Genomic DNA, 13,479 nt, shown 5'->3' on the forward strand with positions numbered 1-13,479 from the left:
ATACGTGCCCTCCTTAAGACCCACAACCAGGCTCATGCATCCCCCCACCACAATGTCCATAGTCCCTCATGATTCGTCTCCCACTCTGGTTTCCTCCAATTCACTTTTCCTTACCTTCTCCTAATGTCCTCCCTGTTATTCCTTACATTCCACAAGTAAGTGAAACCATATGATAGCTGACTGTCTCTTCTTGAATTTCACAGAGCATAATCCCTTCCAGTCCCGTCCATGTTGATGCAGAAGTTGGGTATTCATCCTTTCTGATGGCTGAGTAATATTCCATTGTATTTATGGACCACATCTTCTTTATCCATTTATCTGTTGAAGGGCATCTCGGCTCTTTCCACAGTTTGGTTATTGTGGACATTGCTGCTATGAACATTAGGGTACATATGGACCTGCTTTTCTCTACATCTGTATCTTTGGGGTAAATACCCAGTGGTACAATTGCCAGGTCATAGGGTAGCTCTATTTTTAATTTTTGAGGAATCTCCACACTGTTTGCCAAAGTGGCTGCACCACCTTATATTCCCATCAGCATCCTCTCCAACATTTGTTGTTTCTTGCTTTGTCAATTTTTGCCATTCTAACTGGTGTAAGGTGGTACCTTAATGAGGTTTGATTTTAATTTCCTTGATGGATAATGGCAATGAACATTTTTTCATGTGTCTGTTAGCCATTTGTATGTCTTCATTGGAGAAGTGTCTGTCCCTGTCTTCTGTTTTTTGACTTGATTATATTTTGGGGGCATTGAGTTTGAGAAGTTCTTTATAGATCTTGGATATCAGCCCTTTGTCTGTAGTGTCATTTGCGACTATCTTCTCCCATTTCATGGGTTGCCTCTTTGTTTTGTTGACCATTTCCTTTGCTGTACAGAAGCTTTTTATCTTGATGAAGTCCCAAAAGTTCATTTTCACTTTTGTTTCCCTTGCCTTTGGAGACATGTCTTAAAAGAAGTTGCTGTGGCCGATGTCGAAGAGGTTACTGCCTCTCTTCTCCTCTAGGATTTTGATGGATTGCTGTCTCACATTGAGATCTTTCATCCATTTGGAGTTTATCTTTGTGTATGGTGTAAGAGAATGGTCGAGTTTCATTCTTCTGTATATAGCTGTCCAATTTTCCCAGCACCATTTATTGAAGAGACTGTCTTTTTTCTACAGGATATTTTTTCCTGCTTTGTTGAAGATTATTTGACCATAGAGTTGAGGGTCCATCTTTGGGCTCTCCCCTCTATTCCATTGGTCTATGTGTCTGTTTTTGTGCCGGTACTATGCTGTCTTGGTGATCACAGCTTTGTAATACAGTGTGATGCCCCCAGCTTTGTTTTTCTAAAGATTTAATATTCTTTTTTTTTTTTTTTAAAGATTTTATTTATTTATTTGTCAGAGAGAGAGAGGGAGAGAGAGTGAGCACAGGCAGACAGAATGGCAGGCAGAGGCAGAGGGAGAAGCAGGTTCCCTGACGAACAAGAAGCCCGATGCGGGACTTGATCCCAGCACGCTGAGATCATGACCTGAGCCGAAGGCAGCTGCTTAACCAACTGAGCCACCCAGGCGTCCCAGCAGCTTTGTTTTTCTTTTTCAACATTTCCTTGGTGATTCGGGTCTTCTCTTGTTCCATACAAATTTTGGGATTGTTTGTTCCAGCACTATGAAAAATGATGATGATATTTTGACTGAGTTGGCATTGAAAGTATAGATTGCTCTGGGCAGCATAGACATTTTAACTATGTTTATTCTTCTGAGCCATAAGCATGGAATGTTTTTCCATCTTTTTGTGTCTTCAGTTTCTTTCGTGAGTGTTCTATAATTCCTCGAGTATGGATCCTTTACCTCTTTGGTTAGGTTTATTCCAAGGTATCCTATGGTTTTGGGAATTGATTCTCTAATTTCCCTTTCTACAGTTTCATTGTTAGTGTATAAGAAAGCAATTGATTTCTGTGCATTGATTTTGTATCCTGTCACATTACTGAATTGCTGTATGAGTTCTAGTAATTTAGAGGTGGAGTCTCTTGGGTTTTCCACATAAAGTATGAAGTTATCATGAAGGAAGAGAGTTTGACTTCTTTGCCAATTTGAATACCTTTTATTTGTAATTTCGGATTCTAGTTATGGTTCTCCCCGTTCTTGGTGACTCTCGCTAAAGACTTGTCATTTTGCTTCATCATTTCAAAGGAAAACCTTTGGCTTCTTTTGTTTTCTGTATTTTTCTATTCTCTTATTTCATTAATTTTTACTCCCACATTTATTATTCCCTTCATTTTGCTTACATTAAGTTCAGTTGGTCCTTATTTTCCAGTCTTAAGCTGTTAAGACAATTGTTTGAAGCCTATTTTTCTTCATATGTAGTTATTTACAGCTACAAATTCCCTTCTAAGCATTGTTTTATCTACATCACATAGGTTTTGGTATATTGTTTTTGTTTTCCTTCACCTTAAAGTGTGTTTTCTAATTTCCTTTGTCACTTCTTATCTGACCCACAGATTATTTAGGATTATGTTGTTTAATTGTGAATATTTGTGAATTTCTCTAATTTATTTAATTTCTAATTTTATTCCATTGTGATTGGAAAACATACTTTATATATTTCAATCCTTTCAAATTAATTGAAGCTTCTTTTATGACCTCGATTGTGATCTACCCTAGAGAATGTCCCATGTGTCCCATCCTAAAAAGGATGTGTATTCTGCAGTTGATGGTTGGGTATATGTAAATCTGTATTAGGTCTAGTTGGTTTATAGTGTTGTCCATGTTTTCTATGTTCTTGTTGATCATCTGCCTAGTTATTTTATCCATTATTAAAAGAAGGTTATTGAAATCTCCAACTACTATTATTGAATGTTTACTTTGCCTTTGTTTCTAATAGTTTTGATTTTGATTCATTTCTTTTGGGACATTGCCAGTAGTCATATTTACTGTTTATATTGTTATATTTTATTGATGGATTGACTAATTATTGTAAAATACCTCTTTATCTCTAGTAATGTCCTACATCTATTTTGCCCAATACTGGTTATTTCTGTGATGTCATGGTGTTACTAAAAATGAAGAGAAATGAGCAAAACTTTAGACATGGAAGAGATGTATAAAAGAATATTGGGCAAACCGAATATTGCTCACCTCTACTCAAGTACAACCAAAATAATTTATCTTTGCTCCATAAATGGCTGTGTAATTTGGGAACCTAAGTGAAAATGTAGGGTTTCTTATTTAAAAGGTAAGAATATCAAGATGGTGATAACAGAGCATTACACAAAGCAGGGGACTCTTCTGAGCTCAGGATCCCACAGGCTACACATGTTTTATGCTCTACTTTGCTCTTTTGACTTATTGAACAAATTGGAAGAAGCACTGTGTTTCTATAAAAAATGCAGAGTTATGGTGGGAAGAAAGATAATATATACAAAGAAGGACAAGACTGAAGACACAAATGAGAATATTTTGAGTTTTTTGAGGAGAGAGGAGAGAACTTTGGGCAACTGCCAATCATTTAAGAAATTTTAGGAAATTTAAATTTAAAGGAAAATTTTGCTGTGAATTATTAATGAGCAGGGCACCAAAATTTTTCTTGCCCTTCAACCCATTCTCCACATAGGAACCAAAATATTTTTTTATTAATTATTCTTATTAATATATAATGTATTATTTGCCCCAGGGGTACAGGTTTGTGAATCGTCAGGCTTACACACTTCATAGCACTCACCATATCACATACCATCCCCAATGTCCATAACCCAACCACCCTCTCCACAACACCCCCACCCCCTGCAGCAACCCTCCGTTTATTTTGTGAGATTAAGAGTGTCTTATGGTTTGTCTCCCTCTTGATCCCATCTTGTGTCATTAACATAATTTTTAAGAAAAGAAAAATCTGATTGCATCACTTCATTATCTAAAACACTTCTATGGCTAAACCCACCTGAACTTTTCTTTAATGTGCCCTTTTCACCACATGTCCCTCATTTATCGCTCATCTTTTAAATCCACACTTCCAAGTCTAGATAAAATATAGTCATAATTTTCATAGCATTGTAAGTTTGTCCTTTGAAACTGGTACCACAATGTGTGGACACACACATACTACACACCCCTCCACACATTTACATACATATGTAATCACAATACATTGGTATCCATTCTTCAATTTTATTGCTCATTTCTACTCAGAAGCCACATAGGAAATCTGGTATAGGTTCTAAGTATGCAGCCATATACATGATTAGAAAGCAGGTTTTATAAATTGGCAGTTTAATGAAGGTACTATGGTACTATCATGAGATTTATCTGTCTGGAAGTTAACCCCTAGTAAACCTAACATAGGATGATGGGCCTAAAGGGACTTGAGAAAATAATTTGATAGCAATCTCTTTATTTTCAAAAGCCTATGACTAAAGAAACAGACCAGGAAAGTAAAGTGACTTGCTCAAGGTCATGCAGGCTGACTTTCTGGTTATTGGATTAATACGTCTTTTGGTTTTTGTACAGTGATTTCTTTTTTTTTTTTTTTAAGATTTTATTTATTTATTTGACAGACAGAGATCACAAGTAGGCAGAGAGGCAGGCAGAGAGAGAGGAAGGGAAGCAGGCTCCCCTGAGCAGAGAGCCCGATGCGGGACTCGATCCCAGGACCCTGAGATCATGACCTGAGCCAAAGGCAGTGGCTCAACCCACTGAGCCACCCAGGCGCCCTGTACAGTGATTTCTTAAGAACACAGTAAAGAACAACTTTGAACAATTCAGCCTGTGTTCCGAAGCAAAGAAACAAGAGTAGCAGAATAACCAGTTGACATGCAACAAATTTAAAATGGGTGGCTTTCTTTGAGCATTGGCTTTGGGATGTGTGTAATGGTGTTTAAGGGGAAAAAAAAAAAAGGAGGAAGAAGCAAAAGATGAGTCTTGGCAAATAACAGCTTCAGGCTTAAACCAAAGAATTTCTCTACCTCACGTTAGAAAAATAACTTTGGCTATAGCAATGGTAGCAAGGCAAATGGTTAATTTCAGGTTGTGAAGGAGCTCTAAATAACATTTTTTTCCCTCAAAAACACATCCTACCTGTAATACTGGTAATGGCTACTGCTATTTTGATAGTGTCTAGTCTTTGCTTGTTTTAATCACAGAAAGGCAGCTTGATTGGATCAGGCCCACGATTTCCTTTATTTGGGGACTTTTCTTCATAAATTCTGGAAACCCCAAACATTCTGACTTTTAAAAATGGCATTATCTTTAGCTTATTTCTTCACTTTGAAGACCTCAGAATAGTCATTCCCTGTAACAGATTTGGAGTTGTGGGGAAAGAAACTGTATATATATACATAAATCTTGAGAGCTAAAAAGGACATAGCAGAAGATTTAGCATTATATGAGATGCCATTTTCTCTGATGGCTGACAACTCCAGTTCCTCTCAATTTGAGAATTCTTGATTTTAGGATTTATAGAGATCTTCTGAAAAGTGCATAACAGAGCAGCAACTTTCAAGAGAACAAGGTGAGTTAGCTACACATGTGAACTTATAAAGCAGATAAAGACAATAAGAATTTAAATCATTAAATGGGAAGCATGATGTGGATTAGCTGCCTAAATAGGGAGGCAAAGATTGAAGGAGATACAATGTTTGTAAAACCTTTTACAAGAACATGAACCCTGTAGATTGTGCTATGTTCCAAAAAGAACAGGAGGGCAAAAGAATGAGAAAGGATACCTTAATGGCACTTGGACTTAAAGAGTCCGAAGACTTAGGAGTTTGGGATCTCATTTTCAAATCACTTTAATTTCTTTCATAATTTATTTGGGCTGTCATAACAAAAATACCATATAGTGGGGAGCTTAAACAACAAACCTTTATTACTCAGCATTCTGGAGTCCAAGATCATGGAGCTGGCAGATTTGGTATCTGGTGAGAACCTGCTTCCTGGCCACCTTTTCCCTGGGTCCCCACACAGGGAAAGGAATGGGGTCTCTCTGATAAAGGCACTCCTCCCATTTCTGACAGTTCCTCCCTGACAACTAACTACCTTCCAAGGGTCCTACCTCCACATAAAATCATGCTGGAGATTAGATTTCGATATATGAATTTTGAGAGGAAGGCAGACATTCAGTCCATAGCAGTCACCTTGAGAGAAACAAAGTTGAGTAAGGCAGAATCACTGACTTCAAGGAATTTACAGATCAAAATGAGATAAAATATTCTCCCTCTTCTTGTCTAAATATCAGAATCCTTTAAGATTTTGATTAAATAATACATCCTCAGGGAAACCTTACTGTACCTCACCACCCTTCCATCCTTTAGAAGAGTAATTATTCTCTCCTGCTTATGTCTCTATTCTAATACTTGTCCCATTGAATCATGAGATAGGTTTTCAGGTATTTTCCCTAAATAGATATATACTCCTTGAAAGCAGAATCTCTGTCTTGCGCACTATTATATCTCCCGTATAAATAGAAGTACTCAACCATATTGGCTTAATGAATAATAAATGTTTTAAAAAATAGAACACTTGGTGCCAAAAGAGGAAAAGGTGCAAAGAGAATTACTTACGTATATTGGATGGCAGGGGTAAGGATTGATTTTAAATAAAGTAAAGGAATCAGAAGAAGAAAGACTAAACAATTTGAAGATTCTGTGGGTGAAAGAGGAAGAGTCTAAGAAGCTTTACACTCTGCTTAATTTTGAATACAGTAGCAGTAGGAAAAGCTTGCCGCTGTTGCAGACTTGATAGCAAGGAAAGGGTGCCCTTCAGATCCTTTGTTAGCCAGCCTCCATTTGTTTAGCACTGGCAAGGGTCTGCACCCAACAATCCAAATTCTCAAGTTGGAGTGTTATCAAAATGACAGCAGTTACAATTTGTATAAAGAATTTATTCAAATTATCAAACTGAAATGAGAGGCAAGCAAGCAGCCAATCCTCCCGTTATTATCACATCCAATTACACAGGACTTTGGAATGCTTTCTTTCTATCAGGAAGTTCACACTGAGCTGTCTAAAGAGGGCAATTATGGTTTGCTGCAGTTATCCATTGGATCTCTTGAGTCTAAATTATATGCATAATGCATAAATTAACTACTGATGTTTCCTCTCCACAAACTCCATTGGGCAGACTTTTCAATTTGTTTTTCAACTCTGATATAAACTGGGCTGATTTACAGATCGAAATTTAACAAGACCAAATTGTAGTAATAATGACCATAATAACTAACATTTGTATGGCAATTTCTAGTTTGCCCGAATCTTTACATCTATTATCTTCTTTGCTCCTCACTCATATTCAGGGTTGTTGGCCATAAAGATGCTTTGGATCAGAAACTATAATTAGGAGTCTAAGAAAGCTTGGCCATAAGTTTCACTACCATTCTAGAGCTCATTGATAGTGATGTGACTGGCTTTGTGTGTGGATAGTGCTGCCCTCAGCATCAACATTCTGAAGCATCACTTGTCCCCTGAAATTTTCAGAGGAGTGCTTCTATTCATGCACTGTCTTCACTTCTCATCTGCCCTTCACTCTTCAATCCACTATAGCTGGCTTCTCTCCCATTATTTTGCTGAAACTGGTCAGGACAAATTTACCCATGAGTCCACTTATTGTCAAACTACAGATGATTTTTGCTCTTTACCATACCAGACTTCTTGAGTATATTCATATCTGTTGATTATTAGACCCTTGAAACATCCGCTCTCCTGGCTTCCATAATACACTCCCCTTTCACTTTGCACCTCCGATAATTCTTCTCTTTCTGCATTCCTGGGCTTTCTTTTCTCTACTCGTGCCCTCCATACTGGGGTTTTCCTAGCGTATCCTGCCATTGTCCCTTTAATCCTCTTGTTCTGCACACTGCTCAGTGGTGAGCCCAAAATACGCCAAAAATGGCATACCTCACCCCGGCTTTACCCCGAGCTTCAGATTTTATATCCAGTTGTCTACCAAATAGCTTGATCTAGACATCCCAAGAAAATTCACATTCAATTATATAACAACAAATTCTTCATCTTGACCCCTCCTATTGCCTGCCTTTCATGCAGGAATGCCCTCCCCAGCACCTGACTTATATCAGCTATTACGTTCTCTATGATAATTTTCTGGATGCCTCCCTCATTAAGTTTTCTCTATCCTGATACCCTAGGGATACCTCTTACTTAAGCTGTTACATGGACTTCTCTATACTGGACTGTGCTCAGTTTGAGGACAGGCAAGGTGATTTTTTTTTTTTTAACTATCATAACACCAGGGTCAATAAATAACCAACTTATATTCATGCTCAATGAATATTAAGTGGATAAATAAATGTCTCAGAAAGAAATTGTTCCAGTAAAATATTGTACCTGTTTAGAGAACTTAACTAAATCCAATTGAGCGTAGTAATCATCAGTTGGGGATGTCTTCTTAAAGTTTCTTCCCCTTTTCTCTTAATACCCTGAAGAGCACAATACTGGAACAGGAGAAGTGTTTCATATCAAACATTTCAGACAAATGTTTTGAAATACACAAGTTCCATCTTAAAATGTGTTCCACTTTAAGTTTCCTGATTCAAGAGATAAATGTTTACATCGTTAGGTACCTGGCAAGGTGCTCTTTTTACCTTTACCTTATCCTCTTAGTAACTTGTTCTGGTTCACTAGCCATGTGCAAAGTAGTGCAGAGGCATGGGGGAGGGATTCAGCATCATCCTGCTCCAGAAGAGCAGCTGGGGGTTTCTGTGGTGTGAAAAATACATACACTCTATTACATAAAATTGAGAGAATAATGATTTTACAAAGTAGAGTCTAAAAGTGATACATGGAAGTTAAGCAATCCCCTATGGATAATTTCTATGTCATTTACACAATGGAAAGATCTACATGATGATAATGTATGTGAAAAAAGATGACCATGTGATGTAACTGAAGTCAGCGTAATTGGGATTATGTAGTTATTATATCTCGGTAGAGTTCCAATAAACCTGAGTGAGTTTTCAAAGCACATTCTGTGGCACAAAGTAGAGACTTCTTTGTGCCATCATGGTGTCCAACTTGTAACTATTCTTAGAAAGCCCATTTCTTCCATGTGAATGAATCCCTTTGATGACCTATCTTAATTAGCATATTTCCTTACTTTAAACCCTACTCATTTGTATCCTTATTTTAAGTATAAGTTTCTCAACATCTGTACTATCCAGTACAATAGCCACTAAGTACATGTGGCTATTGAAATTGGAATTAACTAAATTTATAATTCAGTTTCTCAGTCACACTTGGACACATTTCAAGGTCTTATTTGCCAAAGTGGTGAGTGGCTAGTACAGAATTCACTAACACAGAAGAACATTTCCATCACCACAGAAATTTCTGTTGGACAGTGTTGATTCCAGACACTACTCTTCTCACCTTACACTATTATATTGGCTTCTGGAGGGTTCTGTTATTGCAGAAAACTTTTTCTACATTTATTCCATCAAGCTCCATGCATTTAATTATATATGTATTTTTCACTCCTCCACACTCCTCCATAAAATAAGTGTGGTCAATGAATAACCTTATGGAAACTTAAATGGTGATTTTTAAATAACAATGCTTTTAGTTCAAACTGCCCAGCTTTTAAATAACTTGCAGTCTTTTAGGATTCTGAGAAAAGCTAACAATTTGTAACAGAGGCATTGAAAACCTCTTTGGCAGAAGCTGGCATGACTTTAAAATTAGAAACAAGACAAATTTTTAAAAAGATTTTCTTTATTTATTTGAGAGATCATGACCTGAGCCCAAGGCAGACACTTAACTGACGGAGCCACCTAGGCACCCCAAAACAAAACAAATTCTGCAAGAGTTTCATTGTGACAGAAGTTCAAATTATGTGACATGTAGAGAAAGCAAGCCCAAACTGAAAATGTTTGAAATGTAACCACAGTTTTGCCACTGAATTCATTCTGTTTTTCCAGGTTTTCCCACATGTACCATGATGATAACCTAGAACTGGGTGAGACTGAATGATGTTATACACCTATGTCTTGAGATATGTAGAGTTTCAGGGAGATGCTTATTGGTAAATTTTCATGATTGGAAATTATGTTAATCAGTTGCTGGAAAATTGAAAGGAAAACGACACAAAATACCTGCAGAATAAACTGAAGCATCTTTACGTTTATCTGATGGAGCCCCCAAATCTTTCAGCAGGTTTTTGTTCAGTCAGGGAGCCTCAGAGAAAGGGCTCTGAATAAAAGGAGTGGCCTGGTGTTTTCCATGGACAGCCGAGCACAAGTAACTGGTTTTGCACCTCTGTATGGATCAGGCTTGTTGGTAGCAGCTTCCTAACAGCCCTTCTCTACAGTAAAATGGATCTTTCTTGACTATTAAGATCCTCTTTTTGTTTTGTATTTTTTGTGTTTGTGCTTACTTACTGAAGGGAAGGAATGAAAAGATGACTCCATTAGTATTCTGGGACCTTTGTTTTTGAGGCTGCTAGGATCCACTTCAGGGCCTCTCCACGTGGGAAGAGGCTGGGCTTGTTTTCCTCATACAACCTCCTTTGAACTTTGGCATGTCCTCTGGGAATCTGTCTGAACAAACAAGTTAAATTTGACTGGCCTCACCAGCCCACTGCTGCTCAGGAAGGAGCTCTTTGGGGAGTTCAGAATGTTCTACTTTTCTAGGAAGTCATACTCTCTGTATGAAAATTGAATTAGCCATTTTCTACATTCCTCTTTCCTGGGTTCAGGTACTGATGCACCTTCCTGAAATAGGCACCAGGCTGCTCCCCGGCCTCACTAGAGATCTTGGGTCTGTCTGCCTGAATCACTCCAAGAGGGTAGGAAGGCCAGAGTTGCCTTATTTTTTTCTCTTTCATGTTAACACTTTTCAAATGCCAAATATGATTATAGTAACAGTGCTAATATTTCCTTTTGTGGTGTTTCAAGGCACCCAGTCATTTTTAAATGACATTGGCCCTTGACTAACATACAGATGCTTTTTCTGAGAGTCCTTCTTCCATCCACATCCCATTGCTGGAACTAGTGGAAGTGAGTCCACAGGGTGCGAACTGCCTCCTGGGTTTGCTTTTGGTCCACTCAGGCAAATTCAGAACTCACAAATGATTCATGTGTGGTGACTAACATTCTGGCCAATATCTCAGTGGTCTCAGGGAAAAATAAATTATCTCTTGGTGAGTAAACTCACAAGGGAGTATAATCTTCTTGAGTACAATAGTCCCCCCTTATCCACAGGGGACATTTCCAAGACCCCCGGTAGATGGCTGAAACTGTGGGTAGTACTGAACAATATATACACTATGTTTTCTCCTATATTACATACCAATGATAAAGTTTAATTTATAAGTTATATTTTTGAATTCACATATTTATAAATTTAGTAATTTATAAATTAGGTATAGTAAGAAGCTAACAATAATAAAATAGAACAGTTATACAATATACTGTAATAAATGTTATATGAATGAATGTGGTCGCTCTCTCTCGATATCTCAAGATATCTCACCATACCATACTCATCTTTCTTGTGATGTTGTGAGATGATAAAATGCCTATGCGATGACATGAGTGATGTGAGTGATATAGGCACTGTCACATTAGCATTAAGTTGCTGTTGACCTTCAGGTAGTACTTCAAATGGAGGATCATCTACTTCTGGATGAAGTTGACCGGAAGTAACTGAAACCCTGGAAAGGGATAAGGAAGGACTGTTGTACTCTAAATGTAGCCAAAAGTAATTTTTACACTAAATTTAGAAATTTTTTTCTGGTTCCTATTTCTAGAAATATAACTTACTCCACTGTTCCTTGGGGCAATATTGTAAGAATAAACATTTGTTTTATTTTAATTCTGGTATGACATACAGTATTATGTTAGTTTCAGGTGTGCAGTATAGTGAGTCAATAATGCTATACTCTGTGCTCATCAAGACAAGCCCTCCACCTATTTCACCCACCCTTCTACCCACCACCCCTCTGGTAACCATTAGTTCTCTATATTTGAGAGTCTTTTGTTTGTTTGTCTCTTTTCTTTGTTTTGTTTCTTAAATTCACATATGAGTGAAATCATATGGTATTGTATTTCACAGACTTATTTTCATTAGACTTATTATACCCTCTGGATCCATCCTTATAATTGCAAATGCCGAGATTTCATTCTTTTCTATGGCTGGGTATATTCCATTGTATAGATATACCACTTCTTTATGGATTCATCTATTGCTGGACACCTGGGATGCTTCCATATTTTGGCTATTGTAAATAATGTGGCAGTAAACTTTAGCAGGGGTACATGTATCCCTTTCAATTAGTGTTTTTGTATTTTTTTAGTAAATACCCAGTAGTGAGATTCCTGGATCAGAGGGCAATTCTATTTTTAAGTTTTAGAGGAACCTCCATACTGTTTTCCACAGTGGCCGTACCAGTTGGCCTTCCCACTAACAGTGCAAGAGGATTCCATTTTCTCTACATCCTCACCAATATTCATTGCTTGTGTTTTTATTTTAGCTATTCTGACAGGTGTGAGGTGATCTCTCATTTTAATTTAGATTTTCATTTCCCTGATGATGAGTGATGTTGAGCATCTTTTCATGTGTCTGTTGGCTATCTGTTTGTTTTCTTTGGAGGAATTTCTCTTCATGTCTTCAGCCCATTTTTTAGATTTTTTGTTGTTGTTGAGTTGTATAAGTTCTTCATGTATTATGGATACTAACACTTTTATTGGATATGTAAAGAAGATATTGCAAATATCTTCTCCCATTCAGTAGCTTGTCTTTTAGTTTTGTTGACTATTTCCTTCACTGTATGGAAGTTTTTTGTTTTGATGTATTCCCAAGAGTTTATTTTTGTTTTTGTTTCCTCAGGAGACCTATCTAGAAAAACATTGCTATGGCTAATGTCAGAGAAATTACTGCCTATGCTCTCTTCTAGGATTTTTATGGTTTCAGGACTCACATTTATGTGTTTAATCTATTTTGAGTTTATTTTTTTATATGTTGTAAGAAGGTGGTCCATTTTTCCCAACACCATTTGTTAAAGAGAATTTTCCCATGGTATATTCTTACCTCTTTTGTCAAAGATTAACTGACCATATAATCATGGGTTTGTCTGGGCTCTCTATCTGTCCCATTGATTTGTCTTTTTTTGTGCCAGTACCATACTATTTTGATTACTATGGTTCTGTAGTATATCTTGATAACTAGTATTTTGGTACCTCCAGTTTTGTGCTTTTCAAGATTGCTTTGACAATTCATGCCTTTTTGTGGTTCCATACAAATTTTAGGAATAGTTGTTCTAGTCTGTGAAAAATGCTATTGGTATTTTGATAAGGATTGCATTAAAACTGTAGATTGCTTTGAGTAGTATGGACAGTCTAACAATATTTTTTCTCTCAATTCATGAGCATAGAATATCTTTCCATTTGTTTGTGTCATCTTCAATTTCTTTCATCAGTGTTTTAAAAGATTTCAAAGTACGAGTCTTTCACCTCCTTGGTTAAGTTTATTCCTAAGTATTTCACTTTTTTGGTGCA

The 13,479-nt window shown here is 37.1% G+C and overlaps 1 protein-coding gene across 15 annotated transcripts in view; it reads left to right on the forward strand.

Annotated features, from left to right (window-relative positions):
* NOL4 (nucleolar protein 4) overlaps positions 1 to 13,479 on the forward strand; it is a 413,344-nt gene that overhangs the window by 360,250 nt on the left and 39,615 nt on the right. Inside the window, exon 11 of one of the 15 annotated variants that reach the window (XR_007122029.1) lies at positions 10,680 to 10,769. The exons of the other annotated variants lie outside the window; for them this stretch is intronic. The gene's annotated coding sequence lies outside the window, so the exon portion shown is untranslated. The remainder of the gene's footprint in view (positions 1 to 10,679; positions 10,770 to 13,479) is intronic. 15 annotated transcript variants of the gene reach the window in all.

This window comes from Lutra lutra, chromosome 12 (genome assembly GCF_902655055.1).
Source record: "Lutra lutra chromosome 12, mLutLut1.2, whole genome shotgun sequence".
NCBI classification, from domain to species: Eukaryota; Metazoa; Chordata; class Mammalia; order Carnivora; family Mustelidae; genus Lutra; species Lutra lutra.